We start from the raw sequence: 14,496 nt of genomic DNA on the forward strand, positions 1-14,496 counted from the left end.
AAATCGGAGAAATTGTACGGTAAATATTCAATACACTGTTTTTTAGTTTGCTCAGTTCCCTTCACATGATCCTACTTCTTATCTCAAATGCAATTTTCAATCGGAAAGCCAGCATAGGAGTTCCCCAGTCTTCCTGAAGCTTTAACATTAATCGTACTTGTGGCATTTGACGTGCTGAAAATATTGTTCGCTTCCACTACTGCGTTGTCGCGACAGTAGATATTGATCAGCGAGACGCTGTGGCTGCATCAAGCAGCATAAGGACTGGGGCTTATGCTTGTGCAAGTTAATTGGATTTTATGGTATTGGCACTGGGCAGTAGTAGCGGTTTTACTTCAAAAACTTGGTGATATCCGTTCAAGTTTCTGCTGGTCGGAGTTTTAGAGAACATTTATGTCGAGGTCGGCCGTGTGTCGTAGATAGAAAATTATCATCATCCTGAACTGACACGTGCTGTATTCGCCTACCACAACACGTGCGCCGAATTGTCACACGCTAGATGCGATAAGCATGATGAGCGAGAGAAAGAGCACACACAGATAGAAACAAAGATATAAAAAGAGAAATTATTTGCAAAAAAATTGCTCCGCCAAGCGAGATTCGAAGCACGACACGAAGGAGAGCGTCCTAACCACTCGACTATCCATTCACGCTAGCAGATCATGGCATAACCTTGAACAGTACAGTCTAGCAAGTGAGTGGGAAAGGAAAGTTAGAGTGAGGAGTACAGGTGTGATGTTGAGGAGGACAAAAAAGAGGAGAGGAGAACGAGCACTGAGAGAAAAAGAGAGAAAGAGAAATAGATAGAAAGAAACGGAAGAAAAAAAGAAAAATATATATACCGATAGATAGACTACAGAGAGACATCGACAGAGAGAGGAAGATTTTGGCGCCGTAGTTGTGATCTTATGTTTTCGCTTCAAAAGAAATTGGCAGAGAGAGAACGAGAAAAAAGTTGCGGCTACTATGCACTGTCTTGCAAAACTTGGCACCGCGAAGCACGAACCGTGGCGCATCGTACTCACCATCGACCGATACGTCAAAATCTTCGAGATGGCAGGTTCCTCCGCCGGGAGTACGGAGCCAGGCTATGCACTACGGAGCAGAGCAAGGCGCGATGTCTCCATCGGTAGGCGTGGCTTGGCTATTGTGCATGCGCGGTATGGCCAGGTGGCGCGGCATCTGGTCGCTAGACGACGCGATGCTTGCCTCCTCTTCTTTCTATCTTTTCTCTCTTTCTACTACTTTCTCTATCTTTCTTTGATGCTCTCTCTGCCTCTCATTCTCTTCCTTTCTGTGCTACACTTTACTCTCTCCTATCCTTATTTCCCTCCTCCACGCGCTCACTTTCCTATCCCACCCATTTGCTACAGCTTACTACGCTGGTTCGAATCCCGCCTCGTGAAGAATTTTTTTCGTCAAGAATTGCTTTATTTCTCATTGTTTATATCGTTCTTTTCGTCTCTCTCTTTGTTTCTCTTTCTTTCTCTCTCCATCATTCTCAGGTAGCCGCAAAGGGGCACGTACCCGTTACGACGATGATATTATTTTTACGTTGGACTCTCAAGGAATGATCTGCTAAATACATTTGTTCTTAAAAGATAGCAAGCATAGGCATATATATAGTATAGCCTTTTCAGTCACGGTGTGTAGATTTGTACACATCAACTTCGGAGTCGCATCACGCACCGCGTGTTTCTTCAAATGGCCTGAAACTTAGTGTACACATTCGTGCAGGCTTCGTGAGTGGACAACTCGCGGTTATTTAACTTAATTATGCTGCTTATTGCTGCAGATGATCACTTTGCTAGAGACACTACCATGTTCTACGATCGTTCGACGTGCGACGTTCCAGGACCGACGTAAAGAGTATTTTTTTTCTTCGCTCGAACAGCATACAACCAAAAAACAAACTGTGCACGCATTTTGAGCCTAATAGTTGATTCCTTTTATGCAAGGATTGAAGCTGACTGATTGCAGAATAATTGGATATTTAATTACACGCTAATTAACACTAATTGCTGAAACCCCCAAAAAACAAAACACGTTCCTTCATTTTATTTCTTGGAATGTAATACTGAGTGCCATGTAATCATGTCATGCAACTTTGATGCATTTGCAGACAGTGCATCGTAATTCGTGACTGAAAGGGACAGTATAGCAAGGGGTGGGAAAGAGGGAGGTGACAGAGTAAAAGCCTAGCCAATCCAGGGCCAGCTAGGTGCCCCCAGCTCTGCTGTGACTCAGCTTTGCACGAGTTAGTGCAAGCTGCGCAAACTATTTAGTGTATTGAAGTTCGAAATTGCTTTAGTGGTTATGAGACATTCGTGTAATACTATAACTACACAGCGACCGATTTTACTGTTTGATAGATACTCCATACATTCTGTTTTATTGCCTAAAATTATATTGGCGTGTTCCACCCATCATCTCCATAATATATTTAAATATAGCCTGTATTTTCCTACTCTAAATCGGCACTGCCGTGCGATCCGACGACACTTCTCTACAGTGCCTCCAATGAGTTCCACAACGCGGATGCCGCGCACCGCTCACGTACCAAATTGTCAAGCTTCATCACCACGCCAAAAAAAAAGACCACGAGGGTAATTTTCGCTGGCTACCTTGTCATTGTGGTTTCAGTGGGCAATGAGTCCGCAAGACAATGCGGTTCGTTCCGATTCCTCTTTCAAAACATACGAAGCAAGCTACTTCGTCACCTGGCGCGTTGTCTGTCTGGTGGAGTTTAACACGCCAAGCATAACACACACAAGACTCCACCAAATAAACCCTTGACTGGAACTCAGATCTCCATACGGATTCCATCGACGTGAGGCTTCGCTTATATGTCGGATTTGGTTGGGGGTCACCTTCACGAAGGCATACACAACGTTTATTGGTGTGACTGACACTGTGATATGCAAGGCCTGCGGTACTGAATAAAAAATAGATCGTTTGCTATGGCGCTGCCCTCGATTTGCCTCTGAGAGACGAACACTTTCGGACGTGCTGCGAGGTTTGGACGATCGGGCTCACTGTGCAAATGCTGCTGGAGCACCGTCCAGACCATCGCTCGTCGGCTCACAAGGCAGGTAAAGGATGTTGTGCTTTTTGATGACTATGGGCCTAAGTGAACGCCTTTCACTATTCTGTCGTGAGACACTATATACTCGTCAGCGCATTTACTTATCATTTCCTTCTTTCTTTTACCTCCCCTCTCTCTCATATTTATACTCCCCTTTTCCATTCCATCAACATAGCATGGCCAACCGACCATGTGAATTTTTATCCTCCCTTCAAACTCTCTTGTTTATTTCCTTCATAACTTCCAACAGTGACTAGAAAAACAAGTCGCGTATTGTGCGAAACAGCCACACTTTGTGATTTCGTTACCTTAGAGGCGCGCATTCATAAGTTCAGAAAGTTGTTGGTTAATGCCGTGGCCACATTATGGCGCACTGTTCTTCGTAGATTGTCCAATTCTGTGCCGGTAACACAGGCTTTGACGTTTCTTCTGTGGCTTGCAGCGTTCCTGAAGCTTCATTTCTACTGTTTTTCAGGCGGTGGAAAACACCAACACCATATGCCTGAGGGGGTCCTGCACAACGTACAAGGGACGTTGGTATGAAAATTTTCTAGTGTGCGTGCCGCTCATGCTGATTCTATAAACATAGGTATTTGTTTGTAGCCTGCGAAAGCTAATGGCTTCATCTTTGCAACACTGCGAACTAGAAAGAACACAATATTCACTTCCATATGTAATAGTAATGACAGTTCAAGAAGAAAACTAGCGTGCTTCAAGTGTCGAGCAGTGACACTTGATAGTTCGCGCTCATATTCTGTTTGTTCGTTTAGCGGCGTCCCTTGAGCTCGAGTGACTTTCGTACGCTCCGTAACATGAGCGCAGACTTCACGGTGAAAGCTCGAAACATCACTCTTCGCCTCACCACGAGAAAACCGCGCGAGCAGACAGCGGAAGGGCAAGGTTCTTCCTGCGCAAACATAAGAAGCGAGCGAGCACGCCGAGGACATTTAAATCAGCCCGTCGAGCTCCTCGCGTCATCTCTCTGGTAATTAAGAAACGTTTATAAGCGCCTGCCGTCTCCGAGTCCTGCCAGCGGTAAAGACAGTGTTTATAACGCTCGCCGTTAGCTACCTGGATGATCTGCGCTTTCTGGCGTAGTGGCTGCGCTTTCTGGCGTAGTAGAACGAGAGGTCTCTGGTTCGATTCCACGCTTTGGAAACATTTTTCGGAGTTCTTTTTCTTTGGGACTTTGATATAAATATGTGCACATACTTATACATATACGGTGCATGACGGCGACGACGGGGACGGCAAAATCCAGCCGACACTGTCCATATAATTGCTATCGCAATAGAAAACAAAGCAGTGGCTAGCGGCGCAAGCTGGGCGGGTTAGGACAGTGTAAGATGGAACAAAAACCGGCACAATGTATCCATTGCAATTATGATCGTTTACTGATCATAAAAAAGATACCGGGGTGAAATGTCCTAACGTTGCTACAGACTGAAATCGGAATTGTTGCCTTCACTTCGGGGACGAAGCGCAAAAAGTGTGGCTTGTGATCTCTTGTTCATTACAGGCAATCCGTGAAAAAAGTGTAGTCATCCTGCCGACTTACGGCGAATACAGGGTGATAGGATTGGAGCAGGGCTTCCGACGGCTGACCTGCATAGCCTTCTGTCAGCCATGACATTTGTAGCAGCATTTGCACCAGCCAACTGCTGTAAATGCTGAACAGCACGGCGGAATGTATGCGTCTTCGTTGACAAGTGTACCCAAAGGATCGGTTTCGACGGAGCCTAGGTCAGCTAGTGATAATTCAACCTCATCCCGAGCACTATGTGCTATTGAATTGTGCCACATGAAAATTCCGATCATAAGGTGAATTGCGTCGTCCACCGAACATTCTAAATGGTCACACGGACTGTACAGGCAGTGGTTCAATGAACGGGTTCAGCACTCAGCGAGTGCACAAACACGTTCACTTGAGTACCAGGTGACTTAAGACAGACTTTACTACTTACTCGCTAAGACGAAAGTGTTTAATATCCACCAAGAATAATCGTGATGTTAGTCACGGAAGTGACGTCGGTAAAAGGGACACGAACTGATCACAAAGAAAAACTAAGAGAACAGGTTCTGTTAATTTGGATGACCTGGAGAACTAACACACGACTTCTCGAATCGCGACGATAGGCGTCGGGCACTCTACGAATGGCGCCACCGACGCACCTGCAAGAGACTTCACAAGCGCGATTCGTACCTTTTATACCTTCTCCCTCTCACAGTTATCTTGAGTGTCGGAGGCGGTGTCACCGTCTGGCACCAGTTAAGTACTGGACCATGCTATAACATGCGCCGACAAGGGGCTAACTTCAGCCTAATAGACGCTCACCTGGACAAAGAGTCTCACCACCCTGCCCTCGGGGAATGCAGCACTGATTTTGAAGCATCCTCATTCAGACAGACACGTCGCGCCATTTCGTGGCGTCCAATGAAATGCCGGATTAGCGGCATTTTGAAACTTTAGATTATGAAAAGCGTGAATTACACCGCGCTTGTCGCACGACCTTTGGTTTTGATTCTTAACACCATGTCCTATCTCTCACTGGCAGCCACGTGAGCGCGTCCGTGTTAGTACGCACGCTGTGATTTGCTTAGACGACGGTAATGAGATGCGATACTCTTTATCCAGCACGCCTTATGAACGGTTCACGTTTGTCCAATTGTATCATGACGTAAGAGGTCGCGTCAGCGACGTGTTCTGTTCGTCTATGAAGTCGCCGCGTGTCGCACACCTGTCGTACGTTCCGAAGTGGAGAACGAACAACGTCACACACTACGTACAATATCAGCGTGCACGGAAGCGCGACTGTGCGCGTTGCCAACTGACCAATGCAACCGATGGCGTTAGGGCAGATGAAGCCAAACGCACGCGCTACGCCTCGGCGTCGGAACACTTCCCCAGCGTCGCTGGTCTTTCCCCTTCAAAAACAGTTTAAATTGCCGTAAAATGTTTTTAATTGCACTTTCTTTTACAGTTCAGGAACAGCAAACCTATATTTGCATGCTAATTCCTTCACGACAGGGAACCTTGCTGTCGCTACGAGACAACTCATACACGCTTTTACTGTGCTGCTCACTAAAACAGTGGCTGCTATTGCCTTTATCATTACAAATGTTCTATTTGGATTAAGGGACCTACACATATTATAGCGGCATACAAAACTTTGAAACAATATGTATTGGAGTCACTTTCCTTCAAGGTTCTTGCTCTTAACCGGGGACACTGCGAATTTATAGTTACATATTAGACAAATATAGTTTAGCGGTTTAGCGGAACAGCGGGATTGAAATACGCATGCGCAGTACGCTAAACGACCCGCAGCGTTTACCGTACGCACGGTATTTTTGAGATTTGGCGTTACCGTGTTTGGGTGGTCAACGTACCGTACGTAAAACATGGCGGCGGGTATTGGACGCCCGCTTCGAACTGAATTTGGCGTTGAAGTGGACGGATCCACTTCTTCTTTAGCAAACGACTGCATAAACTGGCTTCGCTTGCTTTCAAGTGGCTTCGTTGACCTAGTTTTAAGAATAAAGTGGCGCAGGTTTTGAGATTGCTTCCCATTTCGAATATCGGCGTAAACAAGTCTCCAATACGGAAATTTTCGCTTTTGGTGCGTGACTCATATTTATTTACATTTATTGTCATTACAGGAAAGTAGTAATACTGGTGCGTTCGGGCATAGAGACGAGCATTTTCAGTTCATTTCTTTTCACTTTTTCACGCATTCACCTTCCGCTTGGTGACGCCACCGTCCCAGCTTGGGCACGTACACGCTATCCCGCGAAACTAAAACACGCTGTCCGGAACCAACGTTTGCGGTATCGTAACGCTATTTCATTAACCCCCGCTGTCACACTAATTATAAACTATAATTGTCTGTTGTTTACAAGCGTACACGTTTTCTCGCACAAACTAATGATTTTTTCACATTAAAACATATTTGCTCGTGATCCTTATTTCGTGTGTACCTTATGGTGCTAGTATGGGAAATTTTTTCATACGGAAATTATTCTTTCCTAGCCCAGTCATGAAGGTATCAGAAACGGACATCCTTCAGTGATAAATTATTGTTCATGAAACAACCGAGTTTTTGTGAGCCATGTATAACTTATACAGCTATCCGGCAAACAGGGATTATTTATTTCAAAACCAATCATGAATCTCTAAGTAAGCAACGTCCTAAAAGATACAAAATTTTAGTGAATAAGCGGGAACATTATGTGGTCGGCATAATTCATTCAACCATCTTGGAAACTCTACATACAGAGAAAGAACAAAAATACATGATGAATATAGATATAAGGTAATATATACTGCCAGTGAATAACTACTTTCAGTTATGCAGCCTCTGTATTTCCCTCTGTTTGACACGCATAACATGAGGAATTATTATTCTGTCATTTCCATTTTTTTCTCAGCAGTTTGGTCAAGAGCACAGAGTACCTTATTTCCTGCCGTTTTTTTATTATTTGCTCTCTATATACGGCGGCTGTGCTTGTGCTACCCGGAAGGTATTAGAAAATATAGAAAAATGAACAGTGCTAAAATGCATTTTAAATTGTGAGTGTATTAATGTTACCACGTATTATGTACACCCGCCGCGGTGGAGTAGTGGATATGACGCTCGACTGCTGACCCGATGGCCGCAGGATGGAATCCCGGCCACGGCGGTCGCGTTTTCAATGGAGGCAAAAGTGCTTGAGACGCACCTACTTGCATTTAGGTCCAAGATAAGAAATCTGATGTGGTCGAAATTTCCAGTAGCGCTTCACTTCGGCGTCCCTAATAATCATGTTGTGGTTTTAGGTCATTAAACGCGAACAATTATAATTTAGAATTTAGCTATAAGTCGTGGTAAGTGTCGTGCTGGATATATTTCAGCCGCTTTGGTAGAGGAACTCTGCGTTATCGTAAATATTGACTGATACATGCCGGCTTTTTCAGTGCATATACAACGCCGGGTTCATTCATGAGCGATATCACTTCGTGACGTCCCATTCCCCCATTTCGGGCGTTTCATTGTTTTTAAGTTTTATATGTTAAAGAAGCTACGGTGTTACGTAGTGATAAATAACACCTGCTTTATCCTACTCTTCTATGTAAAATTAGGCCATGTAGCAGTGTATAAATTACATCCGGATTAGTGCAATGTCTGTAGAGTGCCAAAATGTCTACTCACGTTTTTTGACATGTGCTTTACCACCTGAAAAAAAGCATAACACAAATTAGGGCCACCAGCAATATCGCTGGCAAGTTTTATTATTTCGAAATAAAAGACAATATTATTATTATTATTGTTATTATTATTATTATTATTATTATTATTATTATTATTATTATTATTATTATTATTATTGAGGGCATTTTCAGCTGTAGTCACTGTGCTGATTCTCTTATAGGCGCAGTTACATCTTTGGACCTCCAAAAAGCCGACATTAATGATTATGACGTGCGAAAACGTTGTGACAACGCGCTCTGCGCATAATTCCGCGTAGCCTCCATCTCGCTGTGATTTAGCTCGGCGTGACACGCCTGAATGCTGCACTGCATTCGGATAAGCCACAGCGCCACCGCAGCGGCACCCGAGGCATACGTCACCAGCGGTGGCTACAAAACCAGGCTGCCAAGCTCGGAAGATAATCATTGCTCCGCTACCCAGACAAGTGTAGCGTCAGAATGCTCGCCCGGTGCTGCCGCTAGTTGAAGAAAGAGATGTCACGTTTTTATTTTGATATTCTTCCTTCCGTCGACACGACCTCCCACATCTCGCCACCAGGAAAATAGACAGTAATGCACCACCATGGACGAGCAGGAGGCCCTACATCAACAGCTGGAACAACTCCAGAGGCAGCTCCGCGCAGTGCAGGAGCAGATCCAGAAGCAAACTTCAGGAACGGCCGCGCCAACTCCATCATTCCGCACAGCAGCATCCTTGCGATGCCTCCTCAACCCTGGCATTTCTTTGCAGCTTTGCTGAAGGCGTCAGAGCACCTGAAGCCGGTATTCCGCACGGCGCCCCGTTCGGTGTCTGGCGTGACGGTGTCAAGCTTCCGCCGCTTTGGGCGGAATCACACGAAATAAGGTTCTCCCAAGTCGAGGCCCAATTCTCCCTCGCTCGCATCGCACAAGACCGGACCCGCTACGATTACGTCGTCGCCCAAATGGACGCCAGCATTTCCAACGCGGTCCGGGATATCCTTGCCAAACCGTCAACGGCCAACCTTTACGGACACATCGAGACCGAACTCGTACGCCGCCTCTCACTCCCGCAAGACCAGAAGGTGCGAGAACTTAAGTCCGCGGAACTAGCCGAGCGGAAAACTTCGCAGTTTCTCCGCCACACGCGTCCTCTCGCCTACAACACGGAAGTACATGATTCTTCCCGGCGAGCACTTTGGCTCAAATGATGTCCACCACACGTCAAAGCAATTATGCATGCTCACTTTACGCAACCTCTCGACCAACTTCCCTAGATCGCCGATCGTGTCATCGAGGTGTCCTTGCAGCAGTTCACGCGGACCGTCCGGGCAGTGACCACACCGCTGAGCTCCACAGAGTTTACGCGCCGTCCGTATCGACAATATCGATCGACAGCTCAGATCCATTCAGCGACGCCTGGATGAAAACGTTCCGAGGCGCCCACGCTATCATAACAACGTCTCGTCGTAGCAGCTTGGTGAAAAAAGAGCCAGTGTTAGCACCATCGGCGCTTCGGTGAAAATGCCCGACAATGCAGACCGCCCTGCCTAACTGAACATAAGGGAAACGCCAAAGGCAGCTCGCAGGTATGGCTGCGAGATACCAACCTGGAGGCCGTCGCATCTTCGCCACCGACCAAATCACAAAGCAGCCTTCCCGTGTCGACAGCGATTCCGATATTTACTGCCACCCACGGACCCATCTTCAAGGTCATCATCCGCCAAAGTATTTCGAGCTCAGCGCAGCGAACTGGTCAACAATCAAAACTTATGGCATGCTCGTCAGCACATCCAGCTTAAGAACCTACATCGTGACCTCCATTGAAATTTCGCCATTGCTGACGTCGAAGAGCGAAACATTGGCTCAGGTTTGTGGCACACCACAACCTCCTTCCCCACTGTCGCCACGACCGTCGGGACATTTTTCACCATGCCAGCTAATGACCGCCCCCCAGCCAAGCATCAGAGTACTCAGCGTTGAAAAGCATTCGCTGTACCACGCCGTCCTCGGCGAATTCCCCAGTTTGACAAACCCTAGCAGACTACCACGTAATGTACAGCACACCACCGTGCATAACATCCGGACCACATGCGCATATCCCAAGCAGAGTTCGAAGCCCTGCTCCACGAAGCTATCACCCGCCGCTCCGATGGCCGATGGGCCTCGGCACTTCACCTTGTCCCAAAGAAGACCGAAGGCTGGCGCGCCTTCCGGGGCTCCCGTGCCCTCAACGGGCACACCATTCCGGAGAGCTACACCGTACACCACATACAGGACTTCGAACATCGCATTCATGGCTGCAACGTCTTCTCCGTGCTAGAGTTGGTGAAGGCCTACACGCAGATACCCGTGAATCCAGACGAAGTGCCAACAACTGCAATAATTACTCCCTTAATTTGGCTTCTTTGAGTTTCCCTTCAGGAGCTGTGGCCTCAGCAACGCTGGACAAACGTTTTAACGCTTCATCGACGAAGTCATCGGTCGCCCGTAAAACGAAGAACACCACCGGAGCCTTTGTCTGCTGTTCTAATGCCTCGATGACCACGGTCTGCTACTCAACGTCCGAAAGAGCACGTTTGGCGATTCCATCGTCCGTTTCCTCGGCCCCGAAGTGCTATCAGCTTGCCTCAGTGCATCTCACACCTTGACAATTACCATAAATCCACAACCGCTAAAGACATTCGCCGCTTCCTCGACATGCTGAATATTTACGGACGTTTCTTGCTGCACGCCACCGACTACCAAGCTTTCCTACATGACCCTTTGACAGGCCTACGAGGAAACCAAACCGTCAAGTGGGCACCAGTTTTAGAACAACGTTTAGTAGAAAGCAAATGCCTTCACTGCACCGCCACGCTTCTATCCCACCCTGTGCTAGACACTCCCTCGGGGCTCTTCACCAACGCCCCCAGCTTCACCATCGGCGCCGTCCTCATGTAACGCATAGAAAGCACCTAGCAGGCCTTGGCGCTCTTCTGCAAGAAACTTTCAGCTCAGAAAACGACGTCTTCTACGACCAGATCCGCTGACGAAACCATGACCCCGGCCCAGACGGATTCGCCAGCTTACTACAGAGAGCTACTGGCAGTAGGCGAACCAGTATAACTTTTCGCCACGCTCTCGAGCACAGCACTGACTATCTATAGGCTCCGTGCAGACGTAACTCCGCTGCCCGAGCGAAGGTGTTCCTAGCGACAAGACGCGCAGATTTGGCGGGAGGCTCTCACGCGCTCGCTATGGGGTGAAATTGAGCAACTATGACTTTTACGATGGCTATACATTTCTTGCTTTTCGTGCTTGACATGTGACCAGAGCGACGGTCCGTCCGCGTTATCAACGCGATCAGTCGGCCGCAGGTGGTGAACGATAAGAGTTATATAGCATAAAACATCGATTCGCGATTGCACCCCTGGGCCCGTATTCTCAAACAATCGCAAAAGGCGATAGTATCGCGTTTGGTGACGTAGAATTTGATGCGTTCAATAAGTAAAAAAAAGACTTGCCTGTGACGTCATTGTTGCAACTGGCCGCTGGTAGTACGAATGTTTCACAACACGGGAGTGAGCGCACTGTACGAGCGCAGACCAACCCGAGTACGGCGTTTTCGAGCGTGTGCTGCTGCTTCTACGCAGTGACCAGGCTTGGCCGGCTTGGCTGTGGCTACTTGAAGTGTAAGACGTGTTGAAAGTGCTTTCAACGTTTTTTTGTTCGATTATTAATGCACAGTATAATATTTAAAGAATGCAACTTTGCGTGAAACGTATTTTCGTTGAGAGTTTAACACGGCGTACTCGGAGAGTTCAGCTGTAGCGTGCCGCCGCAGCGACATCGTCTCAAGATCTCAACATGTTGCCGGCTCGCGATAAGCCATGCGAGCAACGCACAGTTCATGCTCCTGGGACGTTCAAACCACGAAAAAACACGCGCTCGCAAAGAACGAGTGCTGATAACACCCCAAGGTAATGCTCGATGAAAGCTTCAGCGTAAAAAATGCTGCGTATATCCACCGAGGATTGAATACTAGAAGCTACCGCCTACGTCACTGAAATGCTAGACTTCACCACGAACCGACGGTTAACGGTGCCTTCGCTTATTGCAAATATGTCGAGAGCACCGTCGAGCACCATGACGCAAAATTGACGTCGGCGGAATTACCAGATGGCGCCCTAACTTTTCCGGTTTGCTCAATAGCCAATCAGCGCGCACCAAAGGCGATACTTTTGCGATTGTCGCCTTTTGGGAATACGGGCCCTGCTCGCTCCACGCTCCCGCTGTTACGTCGCGAGGTATTTTCGCGGGCAGTTCCTTTTGTGTCGGTTGAGCTGTTCGTAGGAATGCCGAACTCCAGAAATAATTTTTGCGTTGTTTTGTGAATTAACACCTACAGGAATTCTCCGGGCACGCGTTTTTACCGGTTTCCATTCAGAGAATATGAACGGAATCGGCGTAAACGGTGGATCGCACTCGTTGGACGGCAAAGGGAGTTTTGTGAATAGATGGGCTATTTTTTTTCCTTTGCGAGTCAGAATTTATGGATGCTACATTGCACTACAGCAACGAGGGGTCTAATTGGACACCCGGGCCGTACAGCAGAATATGCAGCAGGCACTTTGTAGGAAATGCCAAGAGGCACACCCAGCATACAGTCCATCGATATTTCCTGAGCGCTACAGGTTCACAAAAATGGAAAGCGTTTTTTTTTATTCAGCGGCCGTAACAGTGCAATTGCTGGTATCGCTACTTTCAAGCTGCCACTGAGTTCGCTGCCGCGTTAGCCCGAGGGTGATAAGCTGTGATTGCTTAGTGAGTGAGGCAGCCCGCGTTACCCGTGCGCAGTTTCGATCAACGAGCTCGTCACCTCCGTTGTCTTCCCCCAGCTCATGCATTTTATGTTGCCGCGTTCGCCTGAGCACACACGAGGTCTGGCAAGCAAAAGGGAAAGAAGACGCCTCAAGCGAAGCACCAAAGCACGGCGCAGTGGCTTGCCGCTGCCTGCGTCGTCTGCTCCCATATCCCGCCAAATCTGCTGCCGTGGCCTCTTTGGCACTGGAGGCAGCGAGCGACTGGGGCGGCTCATAACGTATGCACGGTGCCCATACCGACCTCAAACGCCTGACCTACGCCTTCTCTCAGTGCCGCAAGAAACTCCCGCGGGTCCAACAGAACCAGCGTTCGTTCGTTGCCCGGTTCACCACTGACATCGAACATGTCAACGTCAAAGACAACGTGAGCGTCAACCCATTTTCACGTGTGGCAGCTGTCACCTCTTCTCAGATAACATCTGACGTCCTCGCCGAGGCTGAGTCCATGGGCGCTGAACTGCAGGAACTTGTTAAGGGTGGGTCCACACTACAGCTGCAGCAGGTCCCCATACCTGGTTCGACAACCACTATCTACTGCGACATAGTGACAGGACGAAGCAGGTCCTGTCTGCCCTTATCCAATGGCCATGTCCTTTTCAACCAGCTGCACAATATCAGCCATCCTGGCATAGCGCCTCTACACGCCCCGCGGCGGACCGCTATGTCTGGCCCTCCATGCAGCAAGGTTGCCGCATCTTGGCGCTCCTGCATTCAGTGCCAACACGCAAATGTCTCCAGGCACGTCACATCACCGCTCGGAGCATTCTCTCAGCCCTCTGGTCGGTTTCAGCACGTTAATCTCTACATTTAGGACCATATCCCCCAGTTGGACCCCAAGCTACTGCCTAACCGCAATCGATCGGTATAGTCGATGCCCTGAGGCATGGCCCCTAGAAGGAATTACCGCGGAAGTCGCCTCGGCCTTCCTCACCGGCTAGATTGCACGTTTCGGCTTCCCTGGCCGCGTCATCACGGGCCAAGGACGACATTATCAGTGTGAATACCATCTTTTTAGGCTACTTGGGCTGATCATAGTTTATGAGCGCTTAGGAACCACCAGTTACCACCCCTGCGCCAACGGGATGACATAGCGCTTGCACCGACAGTTAAAAGCCGCCATCATGTGCTACCCGCATTCAACGTGGCTCAAGGCCATCCCAGCCGCCGCCCTATCGTCGCGCCGCCTTCAAGCCGGACCCTAGGCATTATAGAAAAAGAATGTATCCGACCCGTGATTGTTAATAAATAGCAAGGGAGGTTCGGAATAGCGGTGGCAAGCCTGAAGCTGCAGCGGAGCTCGGCGGACTTCCTTGTTTCTCTTTACTCTCATCTCTTTTTTC

The sequence above is a fragment of the Rhipicephalus sanguineus genome, chromosome 11, assembly GCF_013339695.2.
Source record: "Rhipicephalus sanguineus isolate Rsan-2018 chromosome 11, BIME_Rsan_1.4, whole genome shotgun sequence".
In the NCBI taxonomy this organism is placed as follows: Eukaryota; Metazoa; Arthropoda; class Arachnida; order Ixodida; family Ixodidae; genus Rhipicephalus; species Rhipicephalus sanguineus.